Source organism: Melospiza melodia, chromosome 1, assembly GCF_035770615.1.
Source record: "Melospiza melodia melodia isolate bMelMel2 chromosome 1, bMelMel2.pri, whole genome shotgun sequence".
In the NCBI taxonomy this organism is placed as follows: Eukaryota; Metazoa; Chordata; class Aves; order Passeriformes; family Passerellidae; genus Melospiza; species Melospiza melodia.
The window spans coordinates 33,315,914-33,342,067 of NC_086194.1; the positions used below are offsets into that span (position 1 = coordinate 33,315,914).

Sequence of the window (26,154 nt, forward strand, 5' to 3'; positions counted from 1 at the left end):
ATGCCCTCTTTTCACCTGAAACACAATCTCTCCTCATGGCATTTACTTTACCTAGTTAGAAATACTCTGTAACCTCCAGAACAAATCTGTTCTACAGCGCCAACCTCCACAAGTGAGGTGAGAAATCAACGCTCCTGGGGTTCTTCCAGGAGTGAAGATGAGTCAGCTTGGTAAATATTCCAGGAACCATCACACAGTGAGCACAATGAAGGCCAAAATAAACCCCAGAACAGCACTGTGGCAAGCAAGGTCTCTGTGATTTGGGCCCAACACAGGGACTTGAGACTGAAGTTATGACTGAGATAAGGAGCAGTGCATTTTGGAGAAGGTATGGTCATTTTCCATCTGGAAGATAAGTTTATGTGGCATTTCATGAAGAACAAATACTTTTAACAGCTTTAGATTTATTTCCATTTTCTTTTTAAAGCAGGTAGAAGCATCTCAGGTTTTTTACTATGGTGTAAATATAAAGGATAATTTTCTTCCTTACTTGCAAGATGCATTCAGCAAGACGGTTTAATGGTAATGTCTCTATTTACAAGAACAGAAACACTCTTCCTGCAAACATTGTTCAGATATCCCCTTGAAACCAGGCAGCAAGTGTTCTGCTTCTGAGCAAACACACTTTGCTCAGATAAATCCCTGCTCTCTCCACTGCTCTTGTTCAGAATGAGCCTCTCCAGGTTTCACTGGTGACTATCTGGCATTTTGGCAGTCATTGGCAGAGCTCATGGCAAGAAACAGGCTCTAATTTGCAGCAAAAAGCACTGGAAACTTTTGCAGCAAAAAGCACTGGGTATATCTCCAGGACACGCTAAATTTAAAATATACAATGTACTTTGCTTGTCTGAACACACAGCACAATAGCTGTGATGTCCTAGAAGTGTCAAATAACAAAAAAAAAAATACCGCTAGCGGTCTCTTGGACTTCAGCACAGAGAGAAGACACACAATCAGAGGAATCTTTCTATCATCATGTTTCTGGTGTGGAGTCTAAATGAACTCAAGGCTTGGCTACACCAATGTTTTAGGGCAGAGCAGAGGGGGGCTTCCTCTGCAAATATCCTGCAGTAACAAGGTCTGCACTGCAGGGCAGTCTTGGAACATGGAGGTTGAATCTCTTTTGGATTAAATGTGCTCCAGGACTGCATCCAGTGCTCAAAGCACAACACCAGACCAGAGCTAGTGCTGAGGAGTCTTATGCAGGGGCTGATGTTAGGTCTTCTTCCAAAGTGATTGACTACAAGGATCCAGCTTCACTGCACTGCTCCACTTGCTAACATTGACGTCAGAGACACTAAGAAAGTTCTTAAGATCTCCTACAGCAATGTCATTTGTCCTTTTGGAATCAAAAAGAGTGTGATGGGCAGGTTTCCAGAATTCAAATGAGCTGAAGATGACTCACTACCCAACAAGAGGTGCTTGAACAAGGAGCAGGTGACAGGTGAGGTAAATCCAGCAGAGCGCACCTGAAGTATTTTGTCAGTCTACTTCTAAAGTGGGGTTTTGCATTTTCCTTTATTCCTTCAAATGAGTTACTGCATGGGCTGGATGAAAGGCTTTTCTTACCAGCCCTGAAGAATTCAGGAGTGAAAAATATGTCTTCTCTCCAAAGTGCTTTATTCTATAGGTGTTTCTCAAAGTAATAATTTAACTTATTACCTTGAGACTTCCAGATTTGAGCATGAAAAAGTGTATGTGAATAACTATCACGGCCCCAACTCCTCTACAAAAAATGCTATGTATTCCAGCAACAATTTTGTGCTCCTTTTTAAAAATTTTCTTCAAGTTTAGAAGAGAAAAAAGAAAACTGTGGCTGCCCTTGAACAATAACACACTTATTCTTCTGGGAAGGTGAGAAAACACTGATCCTGCATCCCAACTTGACTGGATTACAGCAGTGGTGACTGGGCCTCTCTAGGGCAAATGATATTTTGCAATACCTGCAGAAATTAAGGTCACCAGGTATAAAAGCAATTACAACATTAAAGCGAGCATAAAATGCAGTGTTATGCTAATGAAGAGAAGATTGCAACTAAAACTGATTTTTAAGGTCATAAAGATACAATTGCTTCAGATTCATTAAAATTTGCTCCTTTCCATGCCACAGGGTGGCCTCAGAACTGTATTTGTTCCCACATTTCTCTGGAGCACACAGGGCCACTTTTGTCTATTCAACAAAGACAACTCAAAGGTGTGAGGCTGAGGCAAATCCAAATAAATTTAGGACAGTAATTTTCACAAGTGCTAAGTATTGCCCTAATTCTTTTCTATAAAGCCAACAGCTGCAAAAGTAGGCCAAGAGTGCCTCTGCAAATGACCTCACCAGGTGCGTTTTGAAGAATTAAAAATACATGAGCATCAAATATTGGTTAGAGCTACTACACCATAAGATGATAAACAGCACTTATTTCTACTTATCATCTGCTACTAATAGCCTTATCATTCTATATCAACTAAAGATAATGTAAACATATCTTAATATGTAAAACAGGAATACAATTCTTTTTTTTAAAAAAAGTACCATCCCAGGTTGTCCTCAAACCTTTAAAATTGCACAGGTTCAAAGCAGCCTTGCAGTATCATTTCATCTCTCACAACTCTGAAAACAATAAGCTTATAGCAAAATCAAAGATTTTTCACGTCTCACAAAAGAAAAGAAGGGAAATTCAGAAAAAAAAATATGTAAAACTGCAGTAAAAAACCCCTCAACATTATGCAATTATTTTTGCCATGGTTCTGGAGGAAAAGTAAAGCCTTAACAGCTGCTTCAAAGCTGATTCAGCAGTGAAGGAACACTAGAGACTTTGAGAAGCAAGACTGGAAGTGTACATCTCATTCTGTAGTCAATTAAGGTTTTTTTGGATAGAAGAATAGTAACAACATAAAGCCTGATGAGAGTCAGGTGGATACAGCAAGCATGGAACTGAGCAATCCAAATCAGAGTTGCAAGCAATGCTGAGTGACTTTTCACAGAATTAACAAAGACTTTGTGCTGAAACCTTTGCTCTGCAGCTATTATTAAATTACATTCACTCACATCTGCCTGGATAAACAAAGCAATAGTCTTATCCTAGTATTGCTTTCATGTCTCTCTCAGTTATAGTTCAGTTTGCCAGCTTTAATCTATCCCAGTGTCTTATCTACCTCAAGATAGGAAAGAATTATTTATAGGCTACAGATGAACCACATACAACTATGGGAGATGTCTTTCCAAGGCAGGTATTTGCTGTTCCTCAATTACTGTAAGATTCACACTACTGAAGGTCAAAGCACATGAATCCTGTTCTGTTACTGGCTATTCTCTTTACTAAAGAAAACTTTCAGAGACAAACACAAAGCAGTCTAAAACAACTCTTACTGATAGGTTATTAAACCTATCTTTGAAAGCAAAAGTTCAAACAGCTTAGGAAGACTAACAATAACAGGAAGCATTTCAGAACTGCCTTGCATCAGATAAGTGTTCACCCAAATCACAACTTCTCTTGCGCAGATGTTTTCATCAGCCATGGAAAAATGCTACTTGGAAGCAGTCTGTGATGCAAAGAAACAGTTCAATCTAGCCTGTCTCCTTAAGAAGGCTTTTGTAGTAATTTAATCATGCTGTGTCACTGACCTAAAAGAGGAAAATTTAGTTCAAAGAAAACTCTCCTAATTGTCTAATCAAGAGAGACAGACAGAGAGGGAAAGGGGAAAAGCTGGACAAACAACAAACATACTGCATTTAAGGAGAGATTGCTTATCATGTATAATGTTCATCACTTGATGAAAGAAAATCCTGTATGTTTCAGTGAACAGAAAGCAAAAAAACTCCAAAACCACAGAAATAGAAAACAAACCACAAAACAAAACCCCAAAAACAATCCAGTAGAACATCCCAAGACATCAAAGAACATGCTTCAATGTCAATCTAATTTGACCTTCTGGCAGCAAAGCAAATATTTGCTGTTTCACTAATAAGTCAATCCTTGCTTTATAGATATCCAAGCTAATTCAATCCTTACATTATAAAAATCTTATTTAAATTTAGAAACGGGTCATTCAGCATCCTGAAATATGAGTACATATAAAAATACCACCTTTTTCTCACATCCGCAACAGAAACTGTCTATAATATTGCACATGACATGATTCATTTTAAATGCATACTCCTGACACTGTTTCCATCTCCCCAGGAGATCTGTGATAGATTGCACTTGTACCAAAAACCCAAACTTACTGGGTATATAAACTAGAGAGACATGTTAAAAGTCCTGATGACAAGTGACACAGAAAATACACGCGGTAATAGCAGTACTTTTACATAATTAGTCAGCTGTCTTACTACCTTTTCCACCCAACTTTCAATCACGGTTGAGAATCAGAACTAACAGGTCTAACCTAGCCCACAGGCAGGTCCTAAATGATTAAAATTCTTTTTCTCTCCCCGTCCCTTTCAGGAGGAGTCCTGCCAAGGGCCTGCCTGAGCTCAGGCCTCAGCAGCAGGACCGAGGGAGCCGCATGCGCCCCGTCCAGCTCTTGGCAGGCCTCAACACCTCCCCAACCAGCCAAAAGCTGGGGGACACCAGAAACAACTTGTGACCCACTAAAAGAGGCGTCTACAGCCTCTCTGCCGAGAGGGTGGAGCATAAAACAGCAGCTCCTGAGCTGGGATCAAACCCTGGGCTGGGATCAGGTGCACTGCACACCGCAGGGCTAACAGGGTGCAGTCCTCACTCTGCTCAAACTACACACCAGGAGCTGGGCTGTTTGCACTGAACTGCTGCTCAGCCAGAGAAACCTCACAAAACATGATCAGGCAATAGAAAAGAGAGAGAAGCTTAGGAGGGGCAGGGTTAAGGAGGTGCAGTCCTCGCTCTGCTCAAACTACACACCAGGAGCTGGGCTGTTTGCACTCAACTGCTGCTCAGCAAGAGAAACCTCACAAAAGATGATCAGGCAATAAAAAAGAGAGGGACAAGCTTCTTATCATCTTCAGTAAGGAAAAGAACAGGCACATGGTATCACTTTACAGCCTGTACTACAAGCCTTGGAAAGGCCCATCTCTTAGTGATAACATCCCTGAGTGGGAAACATTTGGAAGGAGCTTGGTTGTCTTTCATTTTTCTGCTCTTACTACATAAAGCTTTGCTTTGTTCACTGAAACAAAGACATTTCACTGTACCCTGAGGCTTATTCCTTTTCAAAACTGCAGTCACTAATGCTAAAGTGTTAGTGAAATACACACTGTTTGTTGTCCCGGATTCAGTTTTGATATGCACAATGTCAGCTCTGTCAGTCTGCCAGCATGTAGTAGATCAAGATCTTAAGACAGAACTGTCTGCACATTAAGCAAAGGACACCACTTTTCTGTCAAATCATTGAAGGCATCAGTGTAACTTTGAATCAGACTGGCTCTTTGTGACCTCATGAACTGCATAATGCTGTGAGATCCATAAATCCATCAAGCCCAACATTAAACAATAGATTTTATTAAACCAGCTGACATTTATTGGTTTTAACTATAGAGAAAGAAACACAAACCCAGTCACCTCTGGTTTCAAGTAAAATGGCAAATAAAAATACTAAAGAGTTTTGGTCAGGCATGATCCTGACCAAAGTCTGAAGGAAAATATCATGAGGGTGCTATGACCAGCAAACACACTACCTATCCTTTATCTCATGCAGGAGAGCTAGACATGTTCATTAAAGAATGGCAGGATCCAACAAAGCAGGATCCTGTTTTGTCCTCTTTGATGAGCTCTTTTACCTTTCATACTTTGGCATCATCTACTTTCTAAATAATAAAAAAACCCAAAACAAACTAAACCATGAAAAACATCAAACAAAAAACCACCAAATGAACCAAACAAAAATTTTAATCTCCCACTAAGAAACCTGTTTTTCTATGACACATGGGAATTGTCATTTGCCCTGTATATCACTAATTGCTAAAAGAAAAAAGGTACAAAGGAACCAGCACTTCCTTTGAGAATGTTTCATATTTTTCCTTTGTAAGCAGGCCTATTATTTCAAAACTTAAATCTTATTAACTTTAATAACTGAGGTAACAAGATTCAGTTCTTCCTAGGATGCATGGAAATTTGTTTACACATTTTCTAAAGTGCAATGATGACGAGCTATAAAAATCTTGTATTTCTTCTTGATCAACTTAACATAACTTTAGAGGCTTCTGTCTCTTAAGTCCACTCCAGGACGCCCTTTTTAGGTACTTTACAGCATTAGCATTTATATATGTAGCACTGCAGCTTTCTTTTAAATATTATGTAGATTTTTTTTTCCAGAAGGTCCTTCATATTAAGAGAGCTGGAAACCACAAAAGAGGTGTGTGGTGTCCTGAACAAGGGCAGGTAGTTGTCAGCAGATCAGTGTTAACTCTAACACCACCTTAGGTGAGAGGCCACTAATTTCGTAATGCTGTGTTTCTAAACACACAATGTGCAAACAAATATCAACACTTTAGAAATGCACTGTGGGAAATAATAACATATAAAGCATCCTGAGAACAATTAGTACTACAGGTGCTAAGTAATTTTATTATTAATGCCAAAAGGTAGGAGTTTGCTAATTCCAAGTTTTCAATTAATAAAAAAGAAACAAACCAAAAGTCTGGGTGAAGGAAAAAAGTATACAGAGAACCACAGAATCAAATGGCTTAGGCGTGAAGGGACCTTAAAGATCACCCAGTTCCAACTCCCCTGCCATGGGCAGGGACATCTTCCTCTAGACCAGGTTGCCCAGAGCTTCATCCAACCTGGCACTGAGCACTGGCAGGGTTGGAACACACACAGTTTCTCAGGGCAGCCTGTGCCAGTGCCTCACCACCCTAATAGAAATTCTTCTGAATATCTAATCTACATCTCCCAGAGAAATGTGTTCATTTTCAATACAAATTAAAACTGTTAGGGCTTTAGCAGGAGCTCCTGCATGACAGACAGGAGGATGCCTGCAGCTGTCCTTTTCCCTGGAAACACATGACCCACATACATGTATGCAGGTGACAGGAACCATGAGTCACAGATGCCAGCACCACACTCTTGGAAGACTCTGCATCACATCTGCTCTTAAATCCATTCATATTTATGCTTGTAATGAACACCTTGACAATGGGAACCAGGAAGGTGGTTCCATGGATCAAGTTTTCTGCAACATTATCTTCATGGCATAGGGAAAAGATGAACTGGAAGAGACCAAGAAGCAGAGAGATGCAAGATGTGGGAATGCAGGTTATAAATCTGAATGACTCCATGCAAAGCTTTGCCTAATTAATAATAAATGGGAAAGTATCAATCACAACAGCTGGGTCAGACAAAAAAAGATGCAGGCCAGAAGTGAGGGTCTCTGACTGGTTAACAGGGCAGCTCTTGAACAGCAAAGAAGCAAACAGGGGATCCTCTCCCCACCTCAAATGATGCAATCCCACCACCATGTCCCCAAGTTCTGAAATACAGGAGGGGAAGACAAATCCATCTAGGGTTACCACAAAGGCTCAACTTGGATAGAGCTGGTAAGAGAACTTCTGCCCTCAAAAAGGGAAGAAACTAAACATGAAGTTGCAGAAATTGAAAATCTGTATTTGAGAAGATCAGAAGGTCCATCTCAGAGTGAGTGACTTCATGTCAGATCTTGCCCTGCCTCTGACTAGCTACAAGGGTACAAAATCTAAAAGCAAGTTCAGAGATTAGCCAGAAAAAAAGGAGTAATGTAACTATTACAGACAGCCCAGAACAAGGAAGACCCAAAGAGTTTTAATGCACCAAGTTTGTTTATACAAGTCTACTACAACATGATGTCCCAATGTAAAAATATGGCCTGCTTCCAGCAGTAGAGCTCAGAGTTAACACAAAGCTGCTGAGAACTTTTGTGGGTCTCAGTAGCAGCTCAGAGTGCCGCCATTGATGGGTTAGAGCTCAAAATCATATTAACTTTCAAATCTGCCAAAGTAATTAAAGAAATTCTTGCTCCCAAGCAATTTGTTACGGTCCTTTCCTGGAGATCAGTAGTTTCCCTGACAAAAAAATAAACAAATACAAAACTAAAAAAATCACAGGAGCCCTCCCTGCTCCACTTCAGTAAAGCAAGATTTTTGTCACAGCAAGTAGTTCACACACTTTGCTTTGGGATGGTCATCACCAGCTGGAAAATGGAAGTAGTGTTATTTTCAATTGATCCAGACAGTTCTGCCCCCAGTTTTACATTTAGATTCTGGTTAGTGCAAGCTAGCAACTATCTATTTGAATTTAATTAAATACAAATTAAACACCCTGTGATTAAAAAAAGCTTTAGCTATGCTCTGATTCTCAAGTATTTTTAGAGGTTTAAAAGATGGAAGGTTTTAATTAGGATGCCTCAGCAACATGAGAGAATGAATAATTTACACAGAAATTTATTTGAGCTCAGTGAAAGAGTGGTACAAATAAACTACCCAGATTTTTTATTTCTAAGTAGTAACAATTCTAGTAAATAATTTTTAGTTCAGCTCCAGTCACTGCAAGCAGGCCATAGAGATGGCAGACAACAACAGTAAGAGTTTTGTAATGTGTACAGTCCAACATTTTTGTTGCTTCATAGCATTCTTGAGGTTGGTTGTACTTGAACAGCAACCAGCAAGCTGGATTTTAATTATAGGCTATAAAACCAGAAATAAACATAAGTTTTCACAAGAGATGTAGATTCCCCTTAAATAGCTAAATATTAAAAGAGTTCCACCAGTCACTCAGTTTTCTCTCTCTACTCTCCTTCCAATCCTCCATCAGTTTTGTGTTAGTTTTTAAGCTGCTGACATATGGCACTGGCTCTGCTAGACCATCAGGACTTGCAACACAAAAACAAATCAAAGCTGTGGTTAATTATGGACAGTGCATGAAGTGAGTACTGACCATACTTAACAAGTCTTATTTCATGTAACTCTCTTGATGAATTTCTGAAAAGGAAAGTAGAACAAAGCAATTTCTTAGAAGAAGACATTAAAAGGTTCGGGGTTTTTAATAAAAATGTCTAAAATGACTAAAACATCAACATATGAAGTTGCAGGAAACATAATACTGCAAGCTATTTTCCTAACAGATGGCACTCACGCCTACTTCACCCATGCTGACCTACATTTTTTTCTCTTAACTTTTACTAATATTCATCTTTCATTGAATATGTTTTTTTACCATTTTGCCACCAAGTAATACTTTAGCATTAAAGCTTTGAGATACTTATTCAAGAACATATTTCTAATAATATAAAATATAGAATGCATAAAGAAGGAAAACACCTTTACAAAGCTCAGGACATGAAATTTGACTTCTGACATAAAATTGTCTTATCAAAGGCTGTTCAGCATTGAAACTCTATTCAGAAAGTTTTCATCCAGCCTTGACTGGAAAACATGACATTTGGAGACATTAAAGCATTGTCATAACTCACACTGCCTTGTAGAAAAAAATACACCTGTGCAATACAGGCAGTTAAACCAGAACCATTGAACTGACTTTCATTCTTTTGTTCTACATGTTTAATTGTGAAAAGGTAAAAAAATTAAATATATGTAGAAAAGGAGGAGCTGGAGGAGAAATGTGAAAAAATTTACAGTGAATGGTAATTTAAGTAAAAAGCCCCTAAGATTTCCATACAAAAATGTACCGTATTATTTCTCCTAACATGCTACACCGTTTTTGAGATCACATAATAAAATATGTCCAAAAAGCCAAAAATCTTTAGTGTTGTTGCACCAAAATAACAAGGATTTACATGCAACATCCCATGAAAAATAAATCTGGGAATGGCCAATGGCAGCTGGAAGCGTGACATTTGGAGAAGCTACATTATCAGCATGTGAAGTTTGACAGTCCTCTCTTCAGTACTCAAAAAATAAGAAAATCAACCCACTGTCTGTTCTAGCTGCAAACAAACAAGGTGCCCACGGGAGCTGGCAGTGCCCCAGCTCCTATTTCAGGCTCTTCTCTAACCTGTTGACTCACCTGACTGCTCACCAGCCCCATGAGATCCCTCACTGTAATCCTCTTCCAGAGGAGGACACTCACACTAACAGTGGGAATAATAAAAGAGGTGTTGTTGAAACTCTTCCCATATGGCTCCCAGGGTGAGAGAGCAAAAAATTGTTCTCTAGAGTGATTTTACAATACCAGTTAGGCAGATCACAGTGAGGGTGATGACTGCTCCAAGTCACTATTAAACTATAAAACACAGGGACAAAACCAGCAGGATCTCCTGCCACCCTCCAGCATCACAAGAGATGATTTTGGGCATAGATTGCTTACCAAGCTGAATGGGTATCACACTTTTAAAAGGTACAACATAAAGCATTTCTTGGGGACCTGGTTCTGCATTCCAAGTGGTCATTTTGGCCAATTGAATTAAAATACTACTAGAGCCACACAACAGTTCATTTTTGAACTGCATACATAAAAATGTAAATAATTTATATTTGTGTCAAGTACAAAAAAGTTACTGAATTATTCTGAGAAGAATGCTCTCATCCCTCTCCTTATGTTTTTCTCCTTTCAGCACATTAGGTTTTTGTAAAAGGATTTTGAAAATGGGACAAATGGTAGCCACATGCCAGGCTCTGAACAGCATCAAGTGAAAGCTGATTGCATCTTCGTGCTTCCTAAAACAGCCACCCTATGGTGAAGTTCATTTAGACCCAAACCTGCAGGAAAAGCTTTCACACTCCACATTTTTCTTTCACATAAATGATAGCATTCCCAGAAATACAAATTTTGACCTATTACCAACTGCCAATCTAGTCAAAATTTCAGTATTATTCCCAAAATTGGAATGTAAATTTGCTTCTGCTCCCCATGGCATTCAGCAACTAATTTTGACAAGTCTGTTATTTGTTCTTACAGATTGTTCATACAAATCCAGCATACAGTGCTTTAAAATAATTAAAGATTCCAATAAATGCTGCTGCCTTGTGCACAGGAATCTGACTTTATATTAATTTTGCCTGGGGACTTCACGAATTGCTCAGAGTTCACATCTCCTTTTACCAGTCTGAAGAGCTCAATTTCTCTCTGTCTTCCTCCCTGCCCCATTGCCCATGCCAGGGATACTTTTCTGGAGCTAGGTGAGGACATGGAAAAAGCATTAGGCATTTGGAAGTTAAAACCAGCAGCTTAACCACCTTACACAGTAAATCTAAGGAGCTTAAACTCACCAACAAGTGCAGGAATTGTCAAGTTGGATGTCATGCATTAAGCATGAGAAAGTAAATACATGTGACAAATGCGTTACTTCCCCTGTGAACATAATGATTCTCGGTTAACATATCTAAATTAAGTCACACATTAGTTATGTCTGAAGAGAGCAGAGTGACAATTAACATTTTGTACATAAGCAACCACTGTTTTTTAGATTCAGAACCACTTTCAGGGATGCTACAGGCCTGATTTTTCTTCAGCTGAGCAAACAGAGAGACATTATGCCAACAACAAAAATGAGCCTTCATGTGCCCATGGACAGAAACAGGGTATTTCCCAGGTAGCAAATTAAATAAATCAGGTAAAAGCAAACAATTCAAACTGAGTTGCCACAATTTATCCAAAACCACAGAACAGTCTTCCATTTGATCTTCCTTTTAACATACTGAACCAGAACTTCTTTGCAACTGCTAACTTAAATAAATAAGTAGCAACAATGCCAGTTTTTACAATCATTTCAGAACACTCTGAAATTCAAACACATGCAGTCATATGGATGCTTTTATGATAGCAATAAAATATTCTTTATAAAGGAAAATACATCTTCCTATCATGTTAAGCCTTGTTCACTGCTGTCTAATGAGAGGAATTTTCCTAATTGTCATTTGTGGCAGTAGCAGCTTGATGCCACAAGGCCAAAAGGCAATTAAAGGTCACTGCCTATTAGATTACACCAGACTGATGGCAGCACAATTGGAAGCAAAGGCAGAAGCCCCTGAGCCCTGACTCACTGCAGAGACTCAGATCTGGACATTTCCCTCAGCACCTGCACGGCTGGGCCTTCTGAGCTGGCCCCTGTACCCAGGTCAGTCAGCCTGCCATCTGCCTAAGTGGGCACTCAGGGGGACTGCAGCCTTCCTCTCTTCCAAATACACCTTCACCAGCTCTGTTCCATCCATCAGGCTAAGAACTTCTGCTGCACTTGCCATGGCAAACCAAAATTCTTGATGATGATAAAACTGTTTCATTTCCAAGACCTATGCAAAGTATAGGCATAGTGATATATTGGTATATTGCATATTGACACTCATGTTTTCTATATATGCATCTGAAGTGATACTAGCACCTTGTTCAAGTGTTAATGATCCCTTTTTAATCAAGTCTTAATATGCACATTTATTTTCTCTTTGACAGTTGCCTTTGTGTTTTAAATGCACACATCATATCGAGTGCATTACAGTCACATTTCTGGGCTATAAGTTAAATGAAATGTGATGCATGGTTATGTAAGTGAAAGAAACCCATGAATTTATCTTCCCACAAGTGACAATTGAATCACAGAATACTCTGAGTTGGAAGGGACCCACAAGGATCACTGAGTCCAAGTCTGCAGTGAATAGCCTGTAGAGCACAGTTGGAGCATCCCACACAGAGCCAGCCACCGAGGCAAAGATTGCATTAGTGGTTCCTCATTTCTTACAAGGTACTGCTAAAAGGGCCTCCAGCCTAAAGCCACAATCCCATTTCAGAAGTACAGAACAAGTTCTGTGGCTCTGCACGCTGGAGCGGCAGTGCATGGAAAGGAGGAACTCCTGGAGGAGTGTCTCCCATGGGAGGGACCCCATCCTGGAACAGGGCAAGAGAGTCAGGAGTCCTTCCCCTGAGGAGAAAAGAGCAGCAGAGACAACGTGTGCTGATGTGACTACAGCCCTCATTCCCCACTCCCTGCTCACTAGGAGAGGATTTGGAGGTTGAGCCCAGAAAGAAGGGAGAGCTGAAGGGAAGGTGTTTTAAGATTTGGGTTTATTTCTCATGACCCCATATTTGACAGGAATTCAATTACATACATTTCCCTCAGTTTTGCCCATGACAGCAATTGCTGAGTGATCTCTGTGTGTCCTTACCTTGACCCATGAGCCTTCCACTCCATTTTCTCTGTCCCATCCAGCCGAGGGGAGTGACAGGGTGGCTTAGGTGCTGCCAACCCACCACACAGCCATTGTGGCAGCCCCTGCACCCTGGTTACCTGCACTTCACCAAGGATTTTGCAAAGAAAGAATAGATTGAGACTCCACAACTTGCAGGGGAAGCTAGTTGCAGCAGGAGATGCTGAATCATGCTTTTAACAGCTGTCACTTAGCCAGCACCCCCTCTTAATTAGTGCCTTCTTTTAGATTTCCTCAATAGCTATATGGAACCAAAAAAAACCCCACAAAACAACAAAAAGAGGAAAAAAAGGCAACCCAGCAAACAAAAACCCAACAATTCTAGCTCAAAACATAAACCACATGTAAAAATGTTAAAGGTGAAGTATAAACTATAATTTGTGTAAGATAAAACAAACAGCCAATTACAGGCATAGAAAATGTTTATTTTATACTACCCTCATGACAAATGAGGGTAGTATAAAAATCCATTGAACTTTTAAGTTCTAGATTTTACAGCCTGTCTCACTCCATAGAGTGGAAAATCCAATTTCCTTCAGAGTCCCAAAGCTTGAACTAAACAATGAATGCTTTTCCTATTTCTCCTGGAAAAAAAACGTTTTCCCTCAAAAGCTGCTGGCCAGATGCTGAATGGTATTAAGGGTAAAACTATAAACCAGCTTTTCTCAGAGTACATTTTACTTTGCTAACCACCTGTTACTATGATCTTGTCCAGTGCTGGCAAAAAAAAACAAAAACCAAGAAGGTTTCATTACAATGTGTTAGAAACAACATTAACAGTTGAAATCTTTAGAAGCAAAAAAAAGCCCAGTAAAAGTTGAAAAAAAATCACACACAAAGGGACAGGGCCATTCTCCAGTCCTCCTTGTCATCACCAACACCAAATTCCATTGGTGTCCCTCTGCCAGAAACACACAGCTTTTTTTCTGTCACCACAGTGAGTATTGCTACCTCTGGACCATTCAAGCAGCTGAGAGTTTCTGCCTTTTAGCTAATGTAAGTGCCCCCAATAAATAAAATTATTTCTTTTTGGAGCATTTGACAGCTTGTCAGAAGTTCCAAACAAATGCTGTGCTACAGAAAGATTAGTGTCAACATTTTGATTAATCCTTTATTATTAGACTTCTATAGTAGAATAATAACTTGAGTTTCTTTGATTTTTCTGAAAGCATAATTCTTGCTGTTTAAAATAAAATACATCTTGAAGTAAGTTCAAGCACACCTGTGGACAGTCATCAAATTGTTCAGATATTTAAGCACTGGAAGTAAAAAACTCCAGGGTACAAACACACCATGGGCAGAACTTAATGGGAAAAAAAAGAAAATTTTTGCTACTTTTCAAAGTAAAGCATCATATGAAATCTGGTCTTAGATCAAAAACTTTTCCTTTCTTTAATAACTTGCCAACCTTCAAAAATACAGCAGCAGAGCCAAGGTCTCCTCCAGATCTGAAGACAGAGAAGTCACCTGGACTTTTCTGAAGGTAAAAGCAGTGAAAGTCACAGTAAAACATGCTGCTGCACTGAGGGCTTCTTAAAGCTTTTTCGTAATTTTATTTTATCACCATCATTTTATCATCAATTTATTTCCATCCTTACTCTGATGCTCACTATTGTGTCTCCAAGTTACCAGACAGTGTGTTTTACTCCCTATCAGGTAACACCTTTCCTGGATTTCTCTCAGAATGTTAATGCTCCTGAAACATAAGCTGATGTGAGAATGTACTTCTATTCTGAAAAGCTCTTGCTATGCACATGTCTCCACAACAGACATTTTGTGAGATGCATAAAGTTGGGTAAGTTAAAGAAACTCATTAAATACTGCAGATTTTAAATTGCATGAAAACATCTCTGTTTATCCATCACTATTGATACTTATACTTCACCAGGTTTGACCATTTTTCATCCCTCTTATATGGTTTGATAAGAAGTGCAACAAAAAAAATCTACGATTCTTGGGAAAGCACACAGGGATAAAATTTAAACACATTACTGTAAGAGAAGCCCAGTGATTGAAACCAAAAAAGCCACTCAGCTTTATACATGTAGCTCAAAAAAAATTATACTGTTAACATTTTACTCAGCCTTTAATCTTTATTTCTCCTTGAGAAGTGACTACTTCAATAATCATATTTTTCTGCTTAGCAGGAAGCCTTTTCCTACCTAAGGTAACAATTTAATTTTCATTTTGTCTTCAAGTACCTGGTGCTATGAGAACCTGCCTTATGAACTAAACAAGAATATGACCTTTTCCCTGAAGCAAATGTGAGTATAAGGCACATAAACTAGGAATCAGTGAATAAGCAGCAGTGACTAGAGGCCAAAGCCATCCCTCATTCACTGTTACACATGGCAGCATTGGGGATTCAGTCTCACATCCTCATTACCACACTAGAGGAGCCCACCAAGCACTGGAACCTTCTCTTCCATCCTCCTGCATTTCTTTTGCACACAAGAGCCCTGAAGCTATATAACTATACAGCTGTTGGTCATAATTAATTTCCAAGGCCACCTTTGAAACATGACAAATCTTCTGTCTTCTGATGTATCTGTGGCATCATTTCTATTATTTCTTTATTTTATTCTTCAGCTGGTGGACAAATAAATTACCAGAGTCTACATAAGCAAAGACAGGAAAAATCTTTTTAAAAAAAGATAAGCCTGGCAGAAGTACACGTTCAAGCATATACTAAAAGACAGAGATGATCTCTTAGAGCTACTCTTAAAAGAAGATGCAAGTTCTTTTGGCTTTTCCAAGCAAAAAATTCTGTACATCAGAAGACTGAGTTCATGAAAAGTGCATGCTTCTGCTCAGTGAGGGTGTGATGCAAACATTTTCACTGGTGCAGGAATAGGGACTATCTGTATCACTTTCTGTAAGCAAAATGCAGAATCTCACTTCATAAAATCCTCACTGTAATGTCAGTAAGAAGGCAACTTGTTCCCACTGCTGAAATGGGAAGGGTGACCCAGCTGATTGTCTCTGGAACAACCAGACACACAGCAGTTGCTACTTTTCTCTGCATTTAAGCTTAAGGAATCAAAAGTTTCCATAACAGGAGACAAGACTCACAATCTCCTAAATTACTTTTGGCTATGCTAATTAGCTGCTTCAAGCACTTAAAGTTCATGGTCTCTGCCAAAGCAGGAAACAGTAACTATTAAAAAGACCTGAATTTGCATGTGTGTGGCATAGTCTGCCCTTAATCCAGGGAGAATGGTCTGTCACCTTGGCCCCACCAAGCTTGTCACACCACCTCAAGCCAAACATCAGCTTGACACGTTTGGCACAAGCAACAATTTGCCCTAAAAGATGCATTTAAATGATAAATAATATCCTGCTGTCTTAATGAAATTGTGATGTATCTTTCATTCACCTTTTTGTAATTTCACACTTATTTTCTACTGAAACAAGTCTTTAAAAATGACTTTATTCTGAGATTGTATAAAATCATCAGTCTGCTTGCTTCAAACAGTTCCTCTGTCTAAACAGGTGTTTTCTGTTTTAGACCAAAGTATCTATGAATAAAACTAAAATATACAAATTATGCTTTCATGAGGTAAGTAACCTGCTTGTTCACTTCCCCCAATCAAAGATGCAATCCATTATACTCAGCTGTAACAGTTTGTTTTAGTCTTAAAAAATAACAAAACTGATTTGTTTCAATAGCCACTAGGGAAACAAGAAGTTAACAAAGAGCCTTTCTTCCCTGCACTTTTTTTTGCAGGGGGTTTACCTATGCTACTATTCACTGGACAAGTTAGTACAAATATTCATAGCTAATTCCAAAAGAAACACATCTGAGAGAAGTGGCTTAAATTTATAGTTCTGAGCTTGTACAGAAAAACTAGGATTGTACATATATTATATTTGCATTTACAAGCATATGCATGCTAAGATTTGGCCTCTTTTTCCTTCAGAGGAAGTATTAAATGATGTATTTTAACAGAGAATTTTGTTCTGTATGAAGAGTTTTTCATATAACGCTATTAGTAAAGAGCAGCAGACAGCATTGAGCTGCTGATATTCAGCTTAAAAAGTAAAATTAAATACCTTTCACAAGTGAGATAAAACCAAATAGTCGAGGTACATAATATTTGTACGAAAGAACTCAGGCTGGAACTTTAGGTTGGCAAAACTAACAGAAAATACCAACAAAGACCAGAATACACAAGGTTTCTATTAAGTTTCTTTAAAAAAAAATTATGTGGACTGGGGATCATTCTTTCACTATATTTTCCTATATTTGGGAGACCAGTAAAGAATTCCTCTAAGGGCTCAGGGACATGGAAGTTGCTTCTGTAACAGCCATAGATTCAATTTTCAAGCTTGTAAAAATGAATTTAAATAGGCACCTAAAGGTGAATTCACTTTGAGCACCAGCTACTGCTTCTTTCCTTTTTCAAAAGACACAGAGCTATTTAGTGAAATTATTCCATGTGTCAATGTGAGATTTAATGTATCTCAAAAAACAGGGTGTTACAAAGTATTAATGCATTCCAAGAACATACACCGACAGGATTGCACTGCATCAGTATGGAAATGGAAGTATTACAGTTAAAGTAAATCCTAATTCTCATTTCAGTATTCTGCTGCCACTGTTAGAGGAGCAATGAAAAATTCCCTTTTTGCAACTGTTCAAATGCTGTCAGTTCTGTATCCCTGTAAATCTACCACCCTTGCTATCCAAGTTGCCTTTCAATGGGGAACACTGGAAAGATTAGGACAAGCAGATAAGGTCTTGACCAGAGTTTTCCACAGGTTTCCTGCATGACTCCATGCGAATTCACAAGCCTATCTGTTCCACAGGAACCCCCTCTGTTCCACAGGAACCCCCTCTGTAAATAAAATTGCCATGTGTTGCACACTGGGGTGGGGCAGGTCTGTGTTCATTTCTGCCTCGAACAGAAATGTTTTGAAAGTCATTAGGCAATAAAAAAAATCTTTGGTTTGCTACTTAAACATAAAACTTCCCAACTTTATCAGTGAGCTGTTTTATAATTGTGTTGATAAACTCCACTATCTTCACAGGTAAAAGGATCCTATGCAACTGGGCACCTCCCATTGGAGCAGCATGGCAGTACCTACCAACAGAAACAACCAAGTGAAAGTATTTTCCACTCCTTGCTCTCCTCCACTGACACCTTTACAGCTTCTAATTTAGAGAAGCAGAAAACATATGTGGTTTTTAATGTGCTTTACAGCAGTCAGATCCAGCAAAGATTCAGTCCTTGTGCCTGCTCCGTACTTCAGTTCTCATGACTCCTCTCCAGCTTTCCCGAGGAAACCAAGTTCCTCCTGGGCACCACAGAGTCAGTGATACCTTTTACATGTTTACAAGAGAAACAGAAATTCTGCCTAAAAATTCACCAACTTTAAACAGTGATTAAGCCTACACAAACACAGGTGCAAATGCAGTAAGAAATTAGTGCAAACAGCAGTGCTCTATTCTGGTCTCCAAGTATGAGATCCACGAAAGTCTATCAAGACTGACTTTAAAAACATCAATTTATACACAAGACTATAAGAACTGCAAAGTTCAGAACACCCAGCCTTCCAAAACTGCAATAAAATATGTAAATTACATGCACATAAGGCCTAAAACATCCTAACCAGCTTATGTGCTCTAAAATACTAATCGAGTCCCTACAGGTTTAAAAGGACAAGAATAGATATATTTATAAACACATGCACAAATACAAACATTAAAAGTTGAAATGCAGCCCAAGCAGCTAGCCAGAAAGTTCAAATACATTATCAACGTTCCTACACCAAGAGAGAAATTAAGTATTCAGAATGCATTGTGACTACATTTACATACTATTAGAGAAGATAAAATGCCACAAGTGCCATGGAATTATGACTCAGGACAGAGTTTTCTCCCAGTGCTAAATCTCACAATTAGTGAACACTCGGGCAAAAAATCCCACCAGCAGTACAGGAAGTTTTTCAATGTCACTGATAACATAATCTCAACCTTGCCCAAGTCCTATATTTGGCTGCAGTCTAAGAAAGCATTTCAGAATGAGACACAAACCACACAGTCCAGTGCTGCAATGGGTGAGAGTCCCCCTTCCTGACTCAGTGGGTGATCAGTGAAAACCCCAAAGCCTTGGACTGAAGGGAGCCCAAACACAGTACAACCCAACAAATGGTATTTTTTCCCCATTTCCCTCAAAAGTAACACAGCTTTGAGGTATTTTTGAACAATTACTCTTGTCTAAGCAGAATAAAAGGTTACATTAGCACAACTTCAGGTTTACCTATTCTATTTCTTTGTTACTTTCTTCTAGTAACTTTCTTCTCTTGACATTTAATTAAGCAGCACGTCTTACCCCAAAAGGGGATGAACTGCTGCCCCTTCTCAGCTATACTGCAGACCCCTCCCATTCTCCACTGAGTGATTCTTCATACCAGGAAGCTTCTTAGACAGCTTCTTTGATCATGCTCTCTCTAGGCTAGAAGGCTCCACAGCAATTTAACCTCTTCCTTCCCAGAAGGAGGGCAACACAGCTGTGAGAGAAGGATGGCTGACTTACAGTGACTGGGTAGGATCACTGCCACCAGGAAGAATCCAAATCTCTTCTCTCACAGAAGTGAAAGGATGAGCTATTCCATTAGGCAAGATGTGGCAAGCTCACATGAGTCTTGTGTTGGATCTGAAAAACAAACCAAAAAAATCAGATGAGAAATAAAACGTCCCGCTGCATTGTCCTTTCATACCTGAGAAGCACAAGGGAAGTAACAAGTAGGATATATGAATAGCTGAAAATTTTTCTGCCTTGATTTTTGTGTATTCTCCCCTCCCAAAACATTTCCCTAAATTACAGCATCTACAGGTGACTTTTTTTCCCTGGAAAATATGCATTAAAAATTCAGGTTACCCACATTCTTGCATATAGTTAAGCAAGTTGTGTTTAGTCTACTAATACAGTATGAGAGCAATGCATTTTGTAACAGAAACCCTCCTTTCTCCAAAGATGCAGAACTCTGCACAAGTGTGTAACGCTACTGAGGCTGTGGGGAACCCACCCAAACACCTTGTCAGCACTAAAATGAGAAAGAAGAATCCTGAATAGAAATAGATGCCAGGGTACTACTCTTTACAAACTTGTAACATTACTCAGCCATTGCTTTGAATCAGCTAACACAGGGCTTTGATGTTTAGTCAAATGCACTTTTTTTTGAGGACCATCCAATTTTACAGTTTTAGCAGCCTGCAAGACTTTTCTGTACAACATGAACACTACCAAAAAGACATTATGACAAAGTTTAACATGCTTCATTTCAGCTAAAAAGGAACAATGGTTTAGTCTGCCTTTATTTTCATGGTCTGCATGGTTCTTCATTCCAATTATTAGATTTGAATTTCTATTGCCCCGAGTCAGTTCCCATATCAGCTTGATGATAAATTTTCCAAAAGTCTGCAATCAATCAGCCCCAGACAAACCAGTGTCTGACTACCACATACTGTTTATAAAAACGAGCACACTGTTAAGCTTTCTCTGAGGCTGAGGTTTTCCTGATCTTTTTCCAAAATCGAGAAAAAGAGAATTCTTCAAATTTCTTGTGATAACAGTTTTGAATTTCAGTTACCGTTACCATTTAACTTTTTCTTAGCTATTACTTCTACATGCTGTCATAGACTACAGCTTTAATTCAGTAATGAAATTAAATTCTTCCGCATTTCTTGAATTGACATTACTGCCCTTATTTAATATTATTCTTACAGTCTTCACGTATTTTCCAAGGAAAAAGGAATTTCTTTTTCCTATTTTCGACTCAGAGTGTTGAGCTATACTTTTGCCTTCTCCTATCATCTGTCTACATTTAATATCTCCTAATTTCACATTTTACACTCAATTTCTTGCTTCTTCTATATCGATTCCTAAAAATGCCACTGTTCCCATCTGGTTTGTAGCTTAAACATCTGTGATTTAATTTTAGGATAATTCAACACATGAACTTGTGTATTTTTAATCATCTAAGTATTAAGGGTGGAAGTTTTTTAAACTAGAGTAAGAAAGAGCACTTGATGTGTCAACTTTGATATTTTTGATTAATCTAAGGTTCTTTCATTGTACTGCTTTTTAAGATTAGAGTCCTAAAATAGCTATTAATATAAGAGCCTATTGACATTTTTAGCCTGTAGGAATATGCAGTGGGCAGAGGCAGCTGAAATAACAACATATTTGAGCAATGAACCAGCTTTATGATTTTATTACTCAGACTTTCCCAAATCTATGGCTGGCATTTTTCCCAGTAACTCAAAAATTAAGCTGTTCTACATTCAAAACTTCCAAGTAATCATATATTAAAAACTTCTCATGGCTAAGGCAACAGAATAACCTTACAAAAAGCCTTCAAAAAAAACCAACCCAACAAGCTAGATCTGAAAAATTTGTGCCTTGAATTCTCTGTGCTGTTTGCATGAACACTGTAAGAAAAACAGTGAAAAAAATTATCTGATACAGGTTACAAAGAACTACGTTAGTTACTAGGAGTATATTACATATCGTATTGAAGTAAGAGGGACCCTAGAAGGACCCTAAAGGAAAATGACAGACATAAGGAGATAGTCTAAGCATCCTTCACTGGGTACCTTAGGCCATCAGCAGCTCAGGAAGCCAAGGTATCAACCACTTAGGCACCCCATAAAGCCAAGTGATGCCTTTGCCATTCCACAGTCCTTCCCCATTTTTGCACAGACATCGAGTTTTCCTCCTTCCAAAATGAAATTTCCCCAACAGTTTGCTGGTCCAAAAAAGGCTCCATGTCCCCCCTTGGTCCCCAAACCACTGCACTCAAGAGATCTCTTCTGAACAGTGAGCATAAAGAAGCACACCTATGATTTTGTTTCTGAATATTTTGCAACATAGGTACACAAATTCTAAAACCAACTGGTAAATCAAGATTAGCTTAACAGCACTGTTGATTGATTTTTAACTTTTTCTGTGCCTGTGTAATAAAAAAGTAACCCATAGTTGTACAGACATACCCAAGAACATTAAACCAGAAAAACTCTCGAGCCTGATGCACTGGAATAGAAGAACAAACTAAGCAATAAACAGGTCTGGCAGTGGATGGCCATAGATCATGTGAGAATCACAGAGGGATGTTCATTTAATGCAGAATGGAGAAAATTAATTATTTGGTACCCAAGAGAAAAAAAAAGAATGAACATGCAATAAGTGACCTTTTAACAAATCTACAGCAATTAATTAAGCTGGTTTGTACTGTATTAGTCCTAAGGAAGGACTAATATTTCTAACAGTTTCCAGAAGAGCCTACCAGGAGTGTAACAAAGACTCAGTCTGGCAATAGACTGCAATTTGGTGTAAGCCTGCATCAAGCAGAACTGGGCTCCTGGGGAGGAACCAGCCAGTTCCCTCCCTTCTCAAAGTTAGCCATTTATGCCCTCAGCATGTTCTACTAAAGCCAGTAGCAACACCACTACAGAGAGGAATTAGAGTAGAAAATTAATTCCATTAATAACTGAAGAAGGAAAAAGCCAAATTTTTAGCCATAGTGTTTGCAGAGTCATTTCACTGCACCAACATGCTGCAAGCATAAAGATGATGAAAAGAGCAAACCAGGCATCTGCTGACTGGAGGGAAGAGCAGAACTCTCTCTTTCAAAAGCAACATGGGACTACAGGGTTTACACTGAAAATGGAAGTAGGAACAAAGTGGGAACGGTAAGCAAGCAAATAACTTCTCCAGAACAACCTGCACCAGACACACCTTCTAAAATGTGTAATTTCATGAATGTAAGCAGAAGTTAACAGTAAAGCCAAGTCTGATTGAAACCAAACATTAAAATCTTACTGTTTGCCTGATGGATAAGCTAATCTCAAGTGTCATTATACAGTGCTAGCTTTAATTGCTCCCAGCTAAATATAGCTTTCAGAATTTAATAGCTCCCCCTCAGCTTTTCTGTCTTTCAAGGAGGGAAAAACCTTCTTGTTAGAAAAAGCAGCCAGGCATGCAGAGTGGCATGCTAGCACAGCGAGGCAGGAAGCAAACCATTTGGATGATTACATTAGTCTCCAACACTCATTCAGAACTCCTGCTTTTCCAGAGACCAAATGTTTCCCTGTTCCACCACTCTGCTTCCACTTACAGCAGGTGATGGAAGCATGCATACCTTTTTAAACTAAGCCATTTTGCTGCTTTGTTAGCAGACTGTAAATCTTGCTTGCCCTGTGCTTCCAGTCAAAGATGTGTCTTTGCCAGCAAGCTTTTGTGGTGCCCACACACTTCTTCCTGTGCCACCTCACTGGCACCATGGGGCAGGAAGAGGAGCAAGGCTACACACTCACCCACAGCCTGCCCCTTCCCTGCAGCCACTGGATGGGCACAGCTTGCACGAGAGGCCCCAAAATCTGCTGGAACAGCTGAGACTGCAGCACTCTGATAAAGGCATGAAACAAATTCTGTCCTCTGCCTTGTAATACCCAATAAAGATCTCAAAAAATGTAACGAAAAGTTTCATATAGCAAGCTTCATTTTCCTCTCTGTGCTGATAACGGGTTTCACTCAGAAAATTTGGCTGACAGCTTAGAAATGTGTTCTCTGAATTCAGCATTTCTGTTCACCTTCATTTTAAAGGTCATTATGTAATTAAAGTGCTCACAGTTTTTCCACAATCCATGGAGTTAAATTAAAAGTAACCACTGCTGCAATGACAAGTCTTCCCACTTTCCCTCAGGCCAGAACTCCAAACTTTGTTCTCTCTCCCTCAAACTGTCATCTGACCATCTTACTATTTTCTCTCTGGTTTCATCCATCCCTCTCTCCTTTACTGAGTGGGGAAAAGAAGAATAATGCTACTTATGGAAAATAAAGTATTTACCAGACCATATGAATCACCAAATGCCACATTACCTGGCCCTTCACTTGAGCTGTAAAACTCCAGGACTGGCTGTGTTAGAGCTGTGCAAGCACTTTAGAGACACTGCCTGGAGGGCTGCCAAGAAGTACCTACAACACTGAACAAGACCAAAGGTAGAATGCCACTGATTTTCTGCCCTCTGACCTACCATTTGTGAGGTGCAGACCAGGCTGAATAGAACAGGTTAAAGGAACTATGTCTGTTTGCTGTTTAGGAGAGGTTTTAAAGCGAGTCTCCTGACATGTTGCCATTCTGCACTGGGAAATCTGTGCTCTGCTGCTAGCTGAGCTGCCCCAGAACAGAAAGGCTCCCTACTGTCAGCGCAGGCACAGACTTCATTTACCAACAGAATCATGGCACTCATTCCCATTAAGATTCTTCCTCCTGAAGTAACAAATCAAAGTTTGGATAAATAGCACCAAAAATAAGGATGAGTACTGGAGGATACTTTGTATACTAGATCTAGCTACGCTTACAGAACACGTTTTTATTTTAAAACTCTGCCCATCACAACAGACTATTTGGAACAAATGAAGGTTGAAAAATCCCAAAGTGTACAAAACATCATGCCTGTACTGTGGATAAATACAGTCCTAGAGCAGCTCTGTGTCAGCTGCCATGGATCAGAGCTCAGTGCCCCAGAACTCCATGGGGCCCATCCGAGCTGAGCCACTCCGCTCCCAGGCAGCGCCAACCAGGCAGGGGCAGGGCAGGCAGCCTGACAGCCAGGGTGCACAGGTCCCAGAACCACCCCTTCTGAAACCACCATGTGAGGTGCAGAGAGCAGGGACACACCACATGCTGCCTCTGAAGAAAAAAAGCGACAAACCCACGCAAGCGAAGGGAGGGAGGAACAGAGGAGATCAGCCAAGGCAACTGCAGCATCAGAGCGGAAAGGAAGCACGCAGCGACGGTGCACAGACACACGGTGCCTCTAAATCTGGATCTGGGGATTAGCAGGAGAGAAAAGATACCACAAAAAGGTAATTTGTTTTCTCATCATCCGTAATACTGAAGAGATTTTCCTTTCCTCTCCAAAATTGGAACATGTACAGTGTAACTCCTTCCCCTCCTAAGAGTCACATGTATATAAAAAAAGCCACCAAAAAAAAAAAAAAGGCATTCTCAGCTTCAGGTCAGGACAGTTGTGGCCTAAATATTCCCAAAATTGTCATGAAAGCATTTATTCAAAAGCAATTATGTTAAAACAAGAAGATCCATCAGAGTAAATATATGACATCCACCAGCATAAATAAATACCATCCTGCAGAAGCTTCAACCTAATCACAGTAAGTTTATTCAGAGACATTTTCCTGAACAAAAAAGGAAAAAAAAAAAAAAAAAATCAAACAGATGTGACCAGTCCAGATGTCGACAAATTCTAGAATCTATTTATTTACCAGATGTTTTCCTCTGCATCTGATGACCTGCAAATTTGCCTTAGCTGTAGCAATAGCAACCTGGGCAACATCTACTACTGTACTTGTGACTGAAAGAAAATTACATATAATAATTTTCAGTTAATTATTTATACTCACTTAAATGCAACATGAGGCACTTCTTATGTTTATAAAATATAAAAAAGCCACATTTAAGTGAACAGTTTCACATATATTGGCTTTCCCCTCCTCTCTTGCTCTTTGAGTATTTCCCTGCTGATTCAAAGCTATATTCTATCTGGGTGTACAAGGTTACTTAAGGAGGGGGGACAGACTCTAGAGATTATTTATATGGCAGGACTTCAAACAATTGATCCAGCTATATCTCAAGTGACTTGATAAAAAGGCATTAAAATAATGAGCAGAGAGAAAGATGGGTGAAACATGACAGCATTTCAGAGTCACTCAGCAGGACTCTCCTGCTCAAGGGCTCTCAGTTATGAGACAAGGACACTGACCATGAAGGTGACACACCCAGGGAGGGAATTACAGATGAAAGTGAGAAGTGAGACTCGTTGGGCACCCACACAACCTCACATCCAACCTCAAGGCACAAGTAAAGGAAAATGAGAATGTGACCAAGAAGGACTCTTATCTCTGATGTTTTGATAAAGGGCTGAAAGTCCTAGCACAGATTAGAACAGGGTTCAGGCAGACACGCAGTCTGCCCGGGTAAACAGGCATGACGAGATAAAACATTCTAAAGCATTTGTGTACTTACAA

General features: G+C 39.4%; 1 protein-coding gene across 4 annotated transcripts in view; it reads right to left on the reverse strand.

The window, feature by feature from the left end:
* Positions 1-26,154, reverse strand: part of OSBPL3 (oxysterol binding protein like 3) — an 84,081-nt gene that overhangs the window by 44,841 nt on the left and 13,086 nt on the right. For all 4 annotated transcript variants that reach the window (XM_063153350.1, XM_063153356.1, XM_063153363.1 and 1 more), the window contains exon 2: positions 19,639-19,758. The gene's annotated coding sequence lies outside the window, so the exon portion shown is untranslated. The remainder of the gene's footprint in view (positions 1-19,638; positions 19,759-26,154) is intronic.